We start from the raw sequence: 15,354 nt of genomic DNA, 5'->3' as shown, positions 1-15,354 counted from the left end.
CCCTCGGGCACCACCTCCCCGAGGGCCTGAGGGAAGCCTGGTCCGGGAGGGGGTGCTCGGGGCCAAGAACAGTTGGTTCCCGAGTACCCAGAGTGCCCTGAGGACCCGAGAAGAGCCAAGTCCAGGAGGGGGTGCTTGGGGCCAAGAACAGTTGGTCCCCGAGCACCTAGAGTGCCCCGAGGACCCGAGAAGAGCCTAGTCTGGTAGGGGAAGCTCGGAGCCAAGTGCAGTTGGTCCTCGAGTACCTAGAGTGCCCCGAGGACCCGAGAAGAGCCAGGTTCGGCAGTGCGCGCTTGGGACCAAGAGTAGTCGGTCCCCGAGTACCTAGAGTGCCCCGAGGACCCTTGAAGAGCTAGGTCCGGGAGTGGGCACTCGGGGCCAAGAGCAGTTGGTCCCCGAGCACCCAGAGTGCCCCAAGCACGCAGCAAGCCCCATGCCGACGGACCCTGCAGGGACTCCACAATAAGGTGTCGATCGGTAGGAGGCCCGATGCCGCATTTAATGGGGAGTGTGGACGGTCACATCCAACCAGTCTTCCCCATGCCTGCCGTACTAATTACGCCAGTCCCTACTGCTGCCTGGCAGGAGGGCGTGGGCACAATTAATGCAGCGGGTCCCATCGCATGTCCCCTCGCGGGGCCCATGAAGAAAGACGGCTTGAAGATATCTTCGATGGGCTTGAGGCTTTTCGCCTATCGCATTGTTGCATCAGACCGTGACACACCTACTCTAACTAGACGGGCATGAGAGAGTACTCAGAGGCTGGCCGGTGGGCGCCCCTGCACCTGCTAAAGTTGGGACGTGGAGACCGATGGGACCATCCGAGGGATGTATTTTCAACCCACTGTAATATCAACTGTAGACCCATAATGGTTGCTTTCCATTTATTATTTACGGGAACTTGTGCCCTCATTCTGGACACTCCCTAGAGGGCCCCCCCGGTAGATAAAGGGGGGGGGAGCACTTCGTAGAGAGGGGACTTCAGACAGCCAAAAGATAGGCCCCAAACCTTGTAACACAGAGAAAAACGAGAGAGCTAGAGATCCAGAGAAAGGCATTCGAAGAGCATTGATAATATACTAGACACACAGGAGTAGGGTATTACGCCTCTGTGCGGCCTGAACCTGTCTAAGTCCTTGGTGCATTCATTACTACTAGCCAACGACGATTCATCCCTCCTAAGTTCCACACGCATTAACCTCACGTACGAGGTAGATCCAGGACCAGCCCCCCGGCCGAATCTCAAAGTGGGTCCCTCAGGATTCCCGCTTGCGGTGTTCATCCACCGACACACGCATTCAGCCCGGATGGAGACGTTGTTAGGTTCAATGACCTTGATTATAAAATAACATATTGATGCCTTCTTTTCAATTTCTACACATGTTCAAGGACTAGTTCTTTTGATTCTTCAAACGCAAGGCTCCAAACTACGCACAAGTGTGTTACAATCTGCTGAAATACATGCCCTTCAAGAACAGATGGCCAGATTCGTATTGGAACATGTTATCAACCCAAAAGGCAAGTTTCATGAACCGATCGTGCCCTTCATGTGTGCGAGACCTTCAGATGACACCTTATCTTCAGGCAGAGAGTATGCGACAAGGAGGAAGGCTACCAAGGGGCTTGACAACGTATTTTATTTCCGCAATTCACACAATATTAATGAATGACATTACTTGTTCTATGATATGCCACCACTGTGTCAATGACATGTGGGACCAGGTCCCACTTGTCATCCTCACAATGGATGGCATATCATAGAACCAGCACTTATTCAGTTGTAAATCGTAGATTTTTTCATTTATTAATGAATGATATGAATTACTATGTATGATGCAAAGTTGGTATCGTCGGAGGACTCTTGGACACAATGGATTCCAACAATGATGCGAAGGAGGAGCAAGAAGCGGCATCTCGTAAACGTGCCGAAGAGGAGGAGGATGAGAGGCTAGCTCGTGAGCTGTGTACTGTGGAGGAGCAAGAAATAGTATCCCATAAACGCGCCTAGAAGGACGAGGACAAGAGGGTGGCCCATCAGTGTGCTGTAGAGGAGGCCGAAGGCTCAAAACCTAGAGGGATACTGGACTGGCTCAACTCAACAGACTTTTCAGGGGGTGACTTGTAATATTGTGTGTTTGTCGATGCCTGACTTGTAATATGTGTTCATTACTATGTATAAATGAAGGTGTTTTTATTATTGATTTATAGTAAATATATGTATCATTGTATGCATGTATTGAGAGACAGAGAGATTGAGGAGAGAGAGAGAGAGAGTATAGAGAGGACAGAGAAGAGGACCGTGGACGGGGGAGAGGGAAAACATTGCCGGCTCAAACCTTCGACCGATAGTGATTCCAACAAATCACTGCCGGTCGAAGGACACAGCCGGTAGTGATAACCCCCTTCACTGCCAGTCCATCGAGCTGGTAGTGATAATCCTCCACTATCACTACCCATTGCCCATTGCCGGCTCTAAAACCGGCAGTGAAGGGGGTTTTGGAGCCGGTAGTGAAGGGCTTTTCTGTAGTAGTGTCTCCTCCGTCGAGCTATATGGAACCCTATTTAACGTGGAAGCAATAATTTCTAGAGCGTATCCTAGAAAGACAATGGAAGATCAAATTGGCTCATCGTACACCGAACAATGTCCAACAAAGTACAGTTCGTCTGTTTAGACACCCATTTAATGGAGGCATGTCGTGCAGAGTCAACTATGAAACAATTCCACATTGCTTTAGATGACCATCAAATCATGGCTCAATTATTCATCTCCATGATCCAATCATTGGAATGTAATTATCTTGCCCCTATGATTTTGTACCTCATTCTGAAACTCCTTAAACTTTTCAAATGATTCAAATTTGTACCGAGAACCACTTTTAGCTATATGAAATGCTTCAACACTATGTTTGTGTGTATCTTCTAATAAACAATTTATCAGAAGATACTCCCACTGTATGTTTTGATACCGTTTCCCCCCAATGCCATACAATGGGACAAGATCTATATTCAACTAGGTTCAAGTGAGCTTTGGCATCACTGCTAAAAACCTAGGTGTCATAGGTAAGAAACACATTGCTAATCACATCTCTATGTGACTTGTTTATTGGGTGACATCAAATGCCCCAGCGCCCAGATCCATGCCCCAAAGCTCAAAACCATTTTGATAGCTTTCTTAAGTAAACCACCACTATACGTGTACATATCTGACATCCACCCTATCTGGTTAAGATAAATGATGGCACCCTGCTTCGGCAGACTTATCAAACAATAATCAAAACCTATGTAGTTGCAGCTATTGGAAGGGCATCAAGTACTGTTAATTTTTCAGAGGTAATCTACTCTATCATGATAATCATATCTACTACATATAAAACATGAAAGAGTAGTATGACAAGAACAAAAAGCATCACAGATAATCATATTAACTGTGACATAGTATGGCCCCTTCACATAGTGATCTCCATCACCACGGTCCTGTCCTCTGGGTCATCGTGCTCCAAATCTCCATGATAATGTGCTAGTCTATTACACCTAATAGCACTAGATGAATTACATGAGAGAAAGAAGCATCACAAGTTGGCAGCATGCCGTTATATAATAACGTGACAGCCTTTTGGCTCCAATTAACCATGATACGCAGGCCATGAAAATTACACACATGCATCACATACATAATAAGGCCATACCAGTCACAACATTCTCTGCAAAAATGAGTTAAGCGTAGAAACGGATTCTAATGTCATGACGTGAACATGTTATTATAACGATCTATGCGTGGACGCTACGCAACGCGGTCTTGCAGGCGGGGAGTCGAGGGGGGAGCCACCTAGGTTTCAGGGTAGCGTCCTGAAAACCTGTCAGAAATACATAGATTGTATCTATGAAATTGCTATGAAAATCTCATCGGATTGATCTTATCAAGCCGATTCTGAGTCATTCACAATGCCTCAATTTCCACTAGATCAATCATATTGATCATCACATGAGGTTTTCAGAAACGACGACAACACACACAACCTCGATCTGTTGTTCTTCCAACCATGCAGCAGCGCGCGCTATTTTCCCCGATGGTGATTCCAGCCGGTAGGGGCAAGTCGCACACGTGGCCAGGTGGGAGATCGAGCTAATCTTTTTGGTCGTGTGATTCCATCGACTCACACCTCATTCCGATGCCAATTTTACCAAACTGTGCATCAACCGATCCAACACATGAACTGATCACAACAACAATAATAGATCCTATCTATTACTACAGTATATCATTTATATGTGACTGATCTAGATCAAAAACTACACATGTAGGCTCTGATACAACTGTTGGTAATGGGTAGGCTACCACTAGACGCGTGGCACATCAGAAGAAGAGTTGGAGTAGACTGATCCAACTTCATGCGCATCCTCGACCAGCCCCGACCACGTGCACCGTGTCCTTGACCAGCTCCTACCATGGGCACCGTGTCATTGACCAACTCTGACCACGTAGAGGATGTAGTCAATCACATCGACCACCTCATTGACCATGAACATAAAGCCTCGACCACGTCCTCAATCATGATGAGAAAGTAGTCGAACCTGTCCTAGTGTCCTTGTCACCGATTAGCACCACAGAAATCACATCAGTGCCTCCACGGTATCCACACGTACAGGGATGGAACATCGTGCGTCGGTGTGCTAGCACCGTGAGCCCGACTAGGGTTTTGCAGGGAGTTCGGGAAGAGGTGGCGGCTAGGGTATTGGTGGCGAAATCAACTCTTGTGCCCATGGCTCCTGCCTCCTCTTATATAGAGTATGCTAATGAGCTTTTAATCTCATTAAAGTCCATCATGACTCTAAACCCTAATGGATCTTTAATCATATTAATTCTCACTTGCAGATCCAATGAGCATACACGATCACCTCTAGGGCATATCACCAACAATAATAAATACACATTGTGGAGTAAATAGTGTGCAATAGGGGATATTTAGAACTTCGACCGACCATTTTCAAAAAAACTAGTTCAATCGATGTCAAAAAGAACACTGACAAGCCAATCACTGCTAGATTTCTAATCCTGGTCTATCCCCACATTAGTTTGCAGCCTACTCTAAATCTATATTCATACCCACCCAAAACAATCCAATCGACTTTAAATTAATCTATGCTAACAACACTTGGGTCTCCTGAAAAGAAACATAGATGCACAAATGCACGCACGCACACGCACATAGACAATGGAGTCATTTTTTTCATGACCGTTGGTTCACACTTTGCTACTAGTTATAAGTTTCGTGGACCAAGACTACCAATCCATTATGTTGCAACTGCATTCTGCAAATATGTTTTCATTCAATTCCTACCCAAAGAACTCCATCTACTTTGCATAAATATTTCTTGAACACGCTCAAAGACACGTTATGACTTTTGGTGGACGATTACTAATTGGTTCTGATAACTCTGTCTTTATATTCACCCAACATAATGGTATTGCATTCTACAAATCTATTGGCATTCCCACCCAAATCAATCCAAATCAACTTTGAATTATTCTTTTCTAACAACATTCTGGACTATTCTCATTACCACCCCGAAGGAATCTAATCAACTTTTAATTATTCTTTCCTAAAATAGTATTCGTGCAAAACACACACAAGAACACACAAACCAATCCAATCAACTTTGAATTATTCTATCCTAACAACACTCTGGACAATTCTCGGTCGCGATCTAATGAACTATGAATTATTTTGTACTAACAACACTCTAGACTTTTCTCAATCCCAATCTAATCTGCTTTGAATAATTCTGTCCTTGAGTGGTCGTGCAAAAAAGAAAGGTGTGCCCATACTCGTGCAAGCACACACTATCATAAAAGATTACCAAGATTGTTGCATCATACTCTAGTACGTTAATTTTTTGTACCATCTCCATTCTTCTATTATATAACTACCACATTCTTCAAATATGTTCTCATCCCCACTGAAAGCACTCCAATCAACTATCAATACATGTGTTGAACACACTCTGGAGCCATGTATTCCTATGTTGGTGGATTAATACCAATTGGCTCTCATAAGCATGTCTATTCTGCCATAGAATGTTATTGGGTTCTCCAAATCTATTCCCATCCACCCAAAGGAATCCAGAAAAGTTGAATTATTATTCTCTCTCAACAACACACTGGAGCTGAACTATTCTCATTCCCACCGAAAACAACCCAATGAGCTATGAATTATTCTATCGTAACAATAAACTTGAGTGTTCTAGCAAAACACTTGCATGTGCCTATATATTTATCTATATCTATCTATCTACTATATTTTGACCCACCAAGTTCACTTCCAAGAGCTAGAAATTACACAATATTCACAGAATAAAAAAATATTTTCATTGTTGATTGTGATGGGTTAATATTATAATGATATAAATTGATTAGTTATTGTTATAACTGTATAAAAAATAGAATAGTATTTCTTGCAATAAGCAAGCAAGATGTGCAACAAATACAACTCTCTTTTTAAAAACCAAGTACTAATATCTATTGCGCTCAATTGCATGGGAAATTTGGCTAGTTGAATTATTAAAAAAGGTTACAAAAACTTCAACATTGATCGTAAGGGCTTGTTTCTACCACATTAATAGGATGAAAGAGATAACACATTTCTTACACCGTTGATTGTGGTGGGTCTAGATTATAATGATGTCAAATAATTTGACAGACACTACTACAGAAGCACACATAGTTGATAGGTCACCTGATACGTCCCAAATACATATCATATTTCCTTATAATTTATTGCATATTTTGATTAATTATTGCTCAGCTAACCTCAGATTAACTGTCAAGTTCACATGCAAGATTTCTTTATTTTTGTAAACTCCACAGGAAATAGGTGAAATGCGCCAAACCAAGGGAACAACTGTTAAGATCTCGTGAAATTGAAGGCAACCGCACCAACCCCGCCTCAACAGGAGACTCCAGAAGGTTTCGTATACTGTGTTACAGTTGCCTATGGCGATGTGCACCAAGATAGTACCTAATGGAGGCGGATCTAGCACATCAAAACCTACAAATTTCGCAAAGGGCCCAGGGGTGAATTCCTTCTAGAGGTGGCGTAACCATTCCCACATCATTTCCCATCACATCCACCCATATGACTCCTTTTCTCTTGTCATTATATTCCCACCCAAATCAATCCAATCAACTTTGAATAATTCTTTTCTAACAACACTCTGGACTATTCCCATTCCCACCCGAAGGAATCCAATCAACTTTTAATTATTCTTTCCTAAAAACTAGTATTCGTGCAAAACACACACGAGCACACACAAACCAATCCAATCAACTTTGAATTATTTTGTTCTAACAACACTCTGGACTATCCTCATTCCCAATCTAATCAACTATAAATTATTCCGTCCTAACAACACCTTTGGACTATTCTCTCCCCGATCTAATCAACTATGAATTATAGCGCCCTAACAACAATCTGGACTGTTTTCATTCTCAATAAAATCAACTTTGAATTGTTCTGTTCTTTAGTTGTCATGCAAAAAAAAAAAAAAAAAAAAAATTTGGGTGCCCTCACAAGTGTAGCGCACACTATCATAGAAGATTACCATGATTGTTTTATCATACTCTAGTATGTTAGTTTTTTTACCATGTCTACTCTTCTATTATATAACTACCGCATTCTTCAAATATGTTCTCATCCCCACTAAAAGCACTACAATAAACTATGAATACCTGTGCTGAACACACTTTGGAGCCATGTATTCCAATGACTTTTGGTGGATGAATACCAATTGGCTCTCATAAGCGTGTATATTCTCCCATATAATGTTATTGCATTCTCCAAATCCATTCTCATTCGCCCCAAAGCAGTCCAGTAAATGTTGAATAATTATTGTGTGTCAACAACACACTAGAGCTGTACTATTCTCATTCCCACTTAAAAGAACCCAATAAACTATGAATTATTCTATCGCAACAATAAGCTTGAATGTTCTAGCAAAACACTTGTATCTATCTATCTATTTATCTATATCTGTCTATCTATATACTATATTTTGACCCACCATGTTCACTTTTAGGAGCTAGGAGTTACCACGATACTTATAGAATAAAGAAAAAAAGATTTACATTATCGATTGTGATGGGTTAATATTATAATGGTATAGATTGATCAATTATTGCTGTAACTCTATAAGAAATACAATAGTACTTCTTGCAATAAACAAACGAGATGTGCAACATTCTTACACCATTGATTGTGGGGGCTCTAGATTATAATGATGCCAAATATTTTGACATACACTATAAAAAACACACATCATTGATGGGTCAACCAATATATCCCAAATACGTATCAAATTTCCCTACAATTTATTAGACACTTGATTAATTATTGCTCCGCTAACCTCATATTAACTGCCAAGTGCACAATATTTGTTTGTTTTTGTTAACTCCATAGTAAACAGGTGAAATACATCAAACTAAGAGTACAACTATCCAGATCCTGTAGAATGGAAGGCAGCCAGACCAAACCCTGGAATGTTTTTCTCTCTTGTTCCTTACTGATGATTCGTGGCTCCTTGTGTTGTAGTATGCGGAATCTCGATCTATTTCTTCCCCATTGGTTTCCCCTTGGCTTTATTCTGTTTTCTTGTCGACTAGTCCAGACGAAGCCCACCTTCTGTTTCACCTGCCTAGTCCGTATCTCTCCTCAACTGACATGCTCTAATTAATTGGAGATCAGACAGTACACCATGCTCGTCCAAAACGGAATTCGCATGCATCCAAATATTTCGTGGAGGTTATTAGAGTTGTAGCTTACACTGTTGTGCTGTGTCACCTTAGCTCAGCTTTTTTATTCCAGTGCGATTGTAAACGGAACAATGTGATGGAAGTCAAGAAATCATTCTATAACGCAACCAAACAAATTCCGTGACCATCCACTGCACCAACAATTCCTGCTGTAATGCCATTCTCGTTACATTTATTTTAACGTTTTTATCCAAAGGCCACCTAAGACGATTATATTATCATTAATCACCCGCTGCATATTACAAATTCTAGTTTTACTAGTATTATTGTAATAAAATCATGTCGCTTCTCATTGATACAATACTCATTCGAAGGCCTATGATTGACCCTGTGCACAGTCAATTAATCTTTCTTACTCTTCTTCATTGTATTGTTCAGGGTTCAGGTAGACTCCAATTGCCTCAAGACACCATGACGCACGCCCATAGAAACCAACGATGCTGCCATTGCCCTGCATTGGAGTATGGAAAGGAGTTCCTCTTTGTCGTCCAAAAGGTCCATAGCTTTTGGTATTTGTAACCAATGTAAGTGAGGTTACAACATCATCAGAACTAAACGGACCAAATGTTCCAGAAACTTCAGTTATAATCTCCGAAGGACCAAGCTGAATCTGTTGAAAAAGAAGAATGGAAGCATGGCTTAACTGAGGAAATATATGGAACACTCATATGAGCTTGATTTTTTTGAGAATTAACTTTGATTAAAATTCACACTCACCATTTGAATAGCCCCCCTTTGCCAACCCCATGGACCTGCGCTGTGCAGCCGCCCATTGTGATCACTATATGAAAACGCAAGAGAATTGACAGCCATATCACTACAAATTTTTATGCTTTTTAGACGGTGGGGCACCACCACAATGTCACAACGGCACCCTCCATTACCACCCCATGGCCCAATCTTGGCGCGCCTAGCCTGTGTGCAAGTAAATAAATAAAAAAATAAATAAAAAGATAAAAAAGAAGAAGAAGTAAAGCAATTTAGTAGAAAACCAGTACATCATCCAGCTCAGGGTCCATATAAACACCAATTGCGTCAACACGTTGCCCTGCACGTGCAAAGAAGCCAACAATGCTACTGTTGCGCTGAGCTGAAACATGGAAAGGAGTACCACCTTCATGTCCAAACGGTCCATAGGTTGTAAAATTAGTGACAAGTGTAAGTGATGTTATAACGTCAGAACTAAATGGACCAGTTGTTCCTGAAATTTTCAACAAAAATTCTGAATTGCCAAGCTGAATCTGCAATAAAAAGAATTAATATTAGCAAAATTATTTGTGCAGCAACATGGATCAACAGGAGAAATAGCAAACACAAAAATGTATGCTGCATTCATCAAGATAATTAACTATAGTTCATATTTATACTCACCGTGTGACTACTCCCGCCATTCCCACCCCACGGACCTGCAGTATGTTGATGCTTATTTTGGTCACTGAATGAAAATGCAAGAGAATCAATGACCGTGCCACTGCATATCGTCACATTTTTCAGACGATGTGGTTCCACCTTGATGTCACAAGGCAACCCTCCATTTCCACCCCACAGTCCAATCTTGGCAACCTCATCCTAAGTGCAGAGCAGTTAGACAAAAAAAAAAAAAAAGTTAGAAAGAAACAATGAGAACAGAAAGCTGTGAGACAATCTAGAAGTTCGTACCTTCTCTTTTTGGTTCGGTTTTTCCATGTCATGGTTGACATAGATACCAATTGCATCAACGTACCAACCTGCACGTCCAAAGAATCCCACAATGCTGCCGTTGCTCTGTGCTATACTGTGGAATGGAATTCCTCCTCCCTGACCAAATGGCCCATAGCTGGCAACATTGGTGACAAACTTAAGCGACGTTATAACGTTGTTTCTTGGAGTACGTGAACCGATTGTTCCACGAACTTCGGTTATAAACTCTGATGGCCCAAGACGAATCTGCAAAAAAGGAAAAAGGTTATCATCAAGATATTTAGTTGTACTAGAAAGTTAACTGAATCAGGAAAGAAAAAGATAAGCCTAGATTATCAAAAGAAATAGAGAAATGTACCCATGCATGTGTGCTTACTTGTCTTAATAATAGTGTTTAATAAGATCAGCACTAACCGTATGATTGCTCCCGCCATTACAACCCCACGGACCAGCAGTATGTTGCAGGCCATTGTGATCACTATATGAAAATGCAAGTGAATCAATTTCCATGTCACCACAAATTGTCACACTTTCCAGACGGCAGGGTGCCACTTTGATATCGTGAGTCCATCCTCCGCTACCACCCCACAACCCAACTTTGGCAAGCCCAACCTGAGTGCGAACTAGTCAAGCAAAAGAATACGAAAGAAATAAAAAGATTAAATAAATTAGGAGTATGTACCTCTCCTTCGTCCTTCATAGTTTCATGCTCGCGGTTCACATAGACACCAATTGCATCAACGTAGCACCCTGCACGACCATAGAAGCCAACGATGCGGTCGTTGCTTTGCGTTGAAGTGCGGAAAGGTGTACCTTCTCCTCGTCCAAAAGGTCCATAGCTACTAGAATTGGTGATTAATGTGAGTGATGTTATACCAATAATGCATGGTTCCGAACCAATTGTTCCACTAACTTCCTTCAGGAGTTCCGAAGAGCCAAGTAGTATCTTTAAGAAAAGAAAAGGCATTTTGATATTAGTGAATATTTATAAAATAATGTAAGTGATCGGAACCACAGGTTTAACACAAAGATACACACGTATGTATGTGCTTGCTTCGTCTTAAGAAGTAATAACTTTTATTGATTGGGATTCACACTGACTTACCGTATGATTGCTCCCGCCATGGCCACCCCATGGACCGGCAATGTGCTGCTTCCCAGTACGGTCAACATATAAAAATTTAAGTGAATCAACGACTGTGCTGCTACTTATTGTTGCGCTTTTTAGACGGCGGGGTGCCGTCTTGACATCATAAGGCCTCCCTCCGTTTCCTCCCCATGGTCCAATCTTGGCAATCCCAGACTGCATAAAGAAATGATGAAATAAGGAAACTTAGAATTCGAAAACTGAAGGAAAACGACGAAAAAGAATGAAATAGATTTGAGGCCGGAACAGTATGCTAATACCAGTTCTTCTTCTTCTTCCATGGTTTCCAATTCTAGGATGTCTTGATTTTCTTCCCATAGCATCTCCCTTTCAAAATGCCTGGTCACATCAAGGGTGGGAAGGTTCGGATTCAAGTTCGTTGCCTTCCTCATGGCAGCCTCTGCAGCCTTCACTTCCCAAAGAAAAGCAGAGTGACAGTCGATTGCAACATCCACAGCCTTAAGGGAGGTGAGATTCTCAAAGCCAAGGTCAAAGTCGGCATGAACATATTTCGTGTCCCTGAGACGAAAACTCAAAGAAAGCAGTTGAAGCTTCCGCATGGCTCCTCATTCAAACACAAGCGCCATTGCATGACTTGTAAACTTGAACTTTGATAGAGACCGGAAAGGTGGCACTGCATGGTCAGTACCTGTACTGCCGGTGATCACCAACTTCTCTCTTACGGCTTCTCTCACATGCAAATCAAGGGAATAAAGGGAGGGCAAGTCCCGGAGAATATCAAGATCCTCCTGCGATAGTATCCTCACCACGATGGATAAGTCAGAGAGGATGAAAAGTGAGGAAGTGATCCATCTTGGCAGAGTGGAGAATGGCGGCTCTGCCCATTCTTCGCTGAATATACTCTCAGTCTGTCTATGGACACAAGCCATAAATCGCCGGAGGAGTCGAGGGGGTGTCCAATCTGCTGCCGACATAAAATCCAGGGACACACATGAAGTAAAAATGCACAGAGTTTGGAGTTTCTTCAGATTGCATAGACACTCGAGCAATGGTTTTTCGTAACTCTCATCCCACTTACCGAGTGAAATTTGCAGCACCCTCAGTTTGGACAGATTGCCCAGTTCTTTCAGAAGGGTTGGAAACTTGCTGATGTCTATTTCTGACAGCTCTTCAAGAGATTTTATATTCCCCATGCCATCTGGGAGCTTTGTTTCCTTGTTGACATAAACGCACCCCAGTTGTCTTAGCTGAACCACAGTTGATGGCAGTTCCTTTATTATGGCCCGTTTCACGTCCAGTGTCTGCAAAAACTGTAAATTTCCAATTGCTATTGGAAGCTCTATAAAATATGTCGAACTTAGCCTCAGATACCTCAAGTGAAGCAAACTGCCAATATCCTTAATGTTATAGCTACTGCAGTCTTCTAATTCCAAGACATGTAAGAGTTGAAAGCTTGAAAGGGGTTGCTGAAAATAAATAGCTTTGCAGAATACAGTAAGTGACCTCACATGGGATAAGTCCACGGTTGCGTGATGTATGCCATGCTTCTCTGTGTCTCCTTGGACTTGGAGGGATAACCGGCGGATCTTGCTTTGTAGAGATGGGGGATATTGATTATTTATTAATGTAACAAAATTGTCTTCAATTGACAAGGATGTGATAAATGCGAGTACCATGTCATGCACACGACAAGCTTGCGATCCACCCTGGATGCCAACATGCATCGGTTGGATCAGGCTCCTATTAATGAGCTCCTTAAAGTAACTCTCTCCTACCTCATACAAGTTTTTATCATGTTTTGCATGGACGAAACCTTCAGCTATCCATCTCCATATCAAGGCATCTCTTTCAATTATATGATCCTCTGGAAATATACTTAGATACAACAGGCAAGTCTTTAACTGGGAAGGCAGATCACAGTAACTAAGAGATAGTATTCCCCGCATATCCTTCACACCATGACTATCTTCAAGTCCGGTTTGAACAGAATTGCATAAATTATTCCATTGGTCATCTATCTGTTCCCATTTGTTAGCGAATAGACTAGCTATAGTAACAATGGCTAATGGTAGGCCACCACATCTTCTCAAGGTTTTCTGAGCCATGTCCTTAAATTCAGGAGGAAGTATGTCTTGACCACATACTTTGTGATAGAATAACTTTTCAGAGTCAGCTAAAGAAAGAGGTTGTAGTTCATATATGCTACCATCAACCTTGTCGGAAGAGCAACATATTTCAGCAAGACCGGTGATGCGAGTTGTCGTAATTATTTTACTACCACGGTTATTCTCAATCAGGGCACACTTGATGTGGTTCCATGCTGACTCATCCCATATATCATCAATAACAATGAAGTACCTAGCATATTTAATTTTGGTAGAGTAAGTTGGCAAAGCTTGCTAATAATAACAAAGTTGAAGGATGCATGCGTAATATATAGATATGAGAGATGAACAGGCAATCTATTGAACAACGGTTAAAACAAAATATGCAGGCTAGCAATTTACTAAAATAAAAGTGACCCAAAAAAAGGAATTTTTCTGTATGCGTTTGAGAGATTGACTGTGGAAATTAAGAGTAGTTTAAGAGATGATGCATGAACATACATACCTCTTATCCTTGAGGACATCTCTTATTCTGTCGATGACTTCCTTCTCTTCCCATGCCTCAGTGTTTTCGGTCTTTTGCTGGCTTACTCCACGGAGTATGCTGCAGAGGATATTCTTGTTGTTGGGCTTGAGAGACACCGAAACGAAGGCTCCGCAGTCGAACTGCGGCTGGAGCTTTTGATACACCAGGTTGGCAAGAGTCGTCTTGCCTAATCCTCCCGTACCGACGATGGAGACTAGCTTCAGCTTCTTCTCCGCAAGCGACAGCAGCTTGATTAGTTCCTCCTTGGAGCGGTCAATGCCAACAAACTTGGCCACATCTTCGTAGAGAGCTGGCAAGCGAGGATCCCTTGGCCGTGCTGGGGCTACTAGAATGTCGTCAACTCTGAACCTCTCCCGACGTTCACTCGCCTCCTTGACATCATTCTTTATGCGCTCGATCTCCATAGCGATGGAGCGGCGGGCCCTGTATGTGGCCAGTGGCGGTGTTAGCAAGCCCTTGATCCTGCTGACGAACCGCTTGATGGCGCTCAAGCACACCCTGGAAGCCTGGTCTTCCAGCGCACGGTCACGGCTAGTGCCATGTCCGCACACCATGTAGGAGTCAATGGCGTCCTCGATGTCATAGGACAGCTCCCTCACGTCCGTCGCCCAGAGCTTGACTTGCCTATCAAGCTGCTCTGTCGGCACCTCTGACACCTTCTCTAGGGCAACCTGCATGCTCTCCAGATCCTTCTGGAGGTGCACGATCCCGTCTTTGACGCCCTTATGCAGCTTGTATTCATCGGCTAGCATCTCAGTTAGCTTTGGAAGGAGCGTCTTTAATGCCCCCGTCGTGGCGCTCACCGCGAGCTCCATGGTATTCGCTACTCCTTCCGTCCTTCTTTCTATTTCTTTCAGGTACAGATTATATGATATCTATTATTGTGCTGCTGAGTGTTGCTAGGAAACTACCAACCAGGTACATGTTTTATAGGCAAGGTAGGTAGGAGATGGAGACAGCAGCTAGGGCATCAGCAAACGCGTGCAGGTTTTAGGCATGTCGGATAATTAAATCTAGAGGCAATCGAATTTAATCCGAAGCAAAGCTTCGTGTGGGGTCAGCGGCATCTATCAACCCCAGATTAATAGGAAACGAAATACTTAATCCA

At 42.5% G+C, this 15,354-nt stretch overlaps 1 pseudogene; it reads right to left on the bottom strand.

Annotated features, from left to right (window-relative positions):
- Positions 1–9,008: 9,008 nt before the first annotated feature.
- Positions 9,009–15,133, bottom strand: LOC133887395 (disease resistance protein RGA5-like; annotated as a pseudogene).
- Positions 15,134–15,354: the final 221 nt, after the last annotated feature.

The sequence above is a fragment of the Phragmites australis genome, chromosome 12 (assembly GCF_958298935.1).
Source record: "Phragmites australis chromosome 12, lpPhrAust1.1, whole genome shotgun sequence".
Taxonomy (NCBI): domain Eukaryota; kingdom Viridiplantae; phylum Streptophyta; class Magnoliopsida; order Poales; family Poaceae; genus Phragmites; species Phragmites australis.
This window is presented reverse-complemented; position numbering and strand designations above follow the sequence as displayed.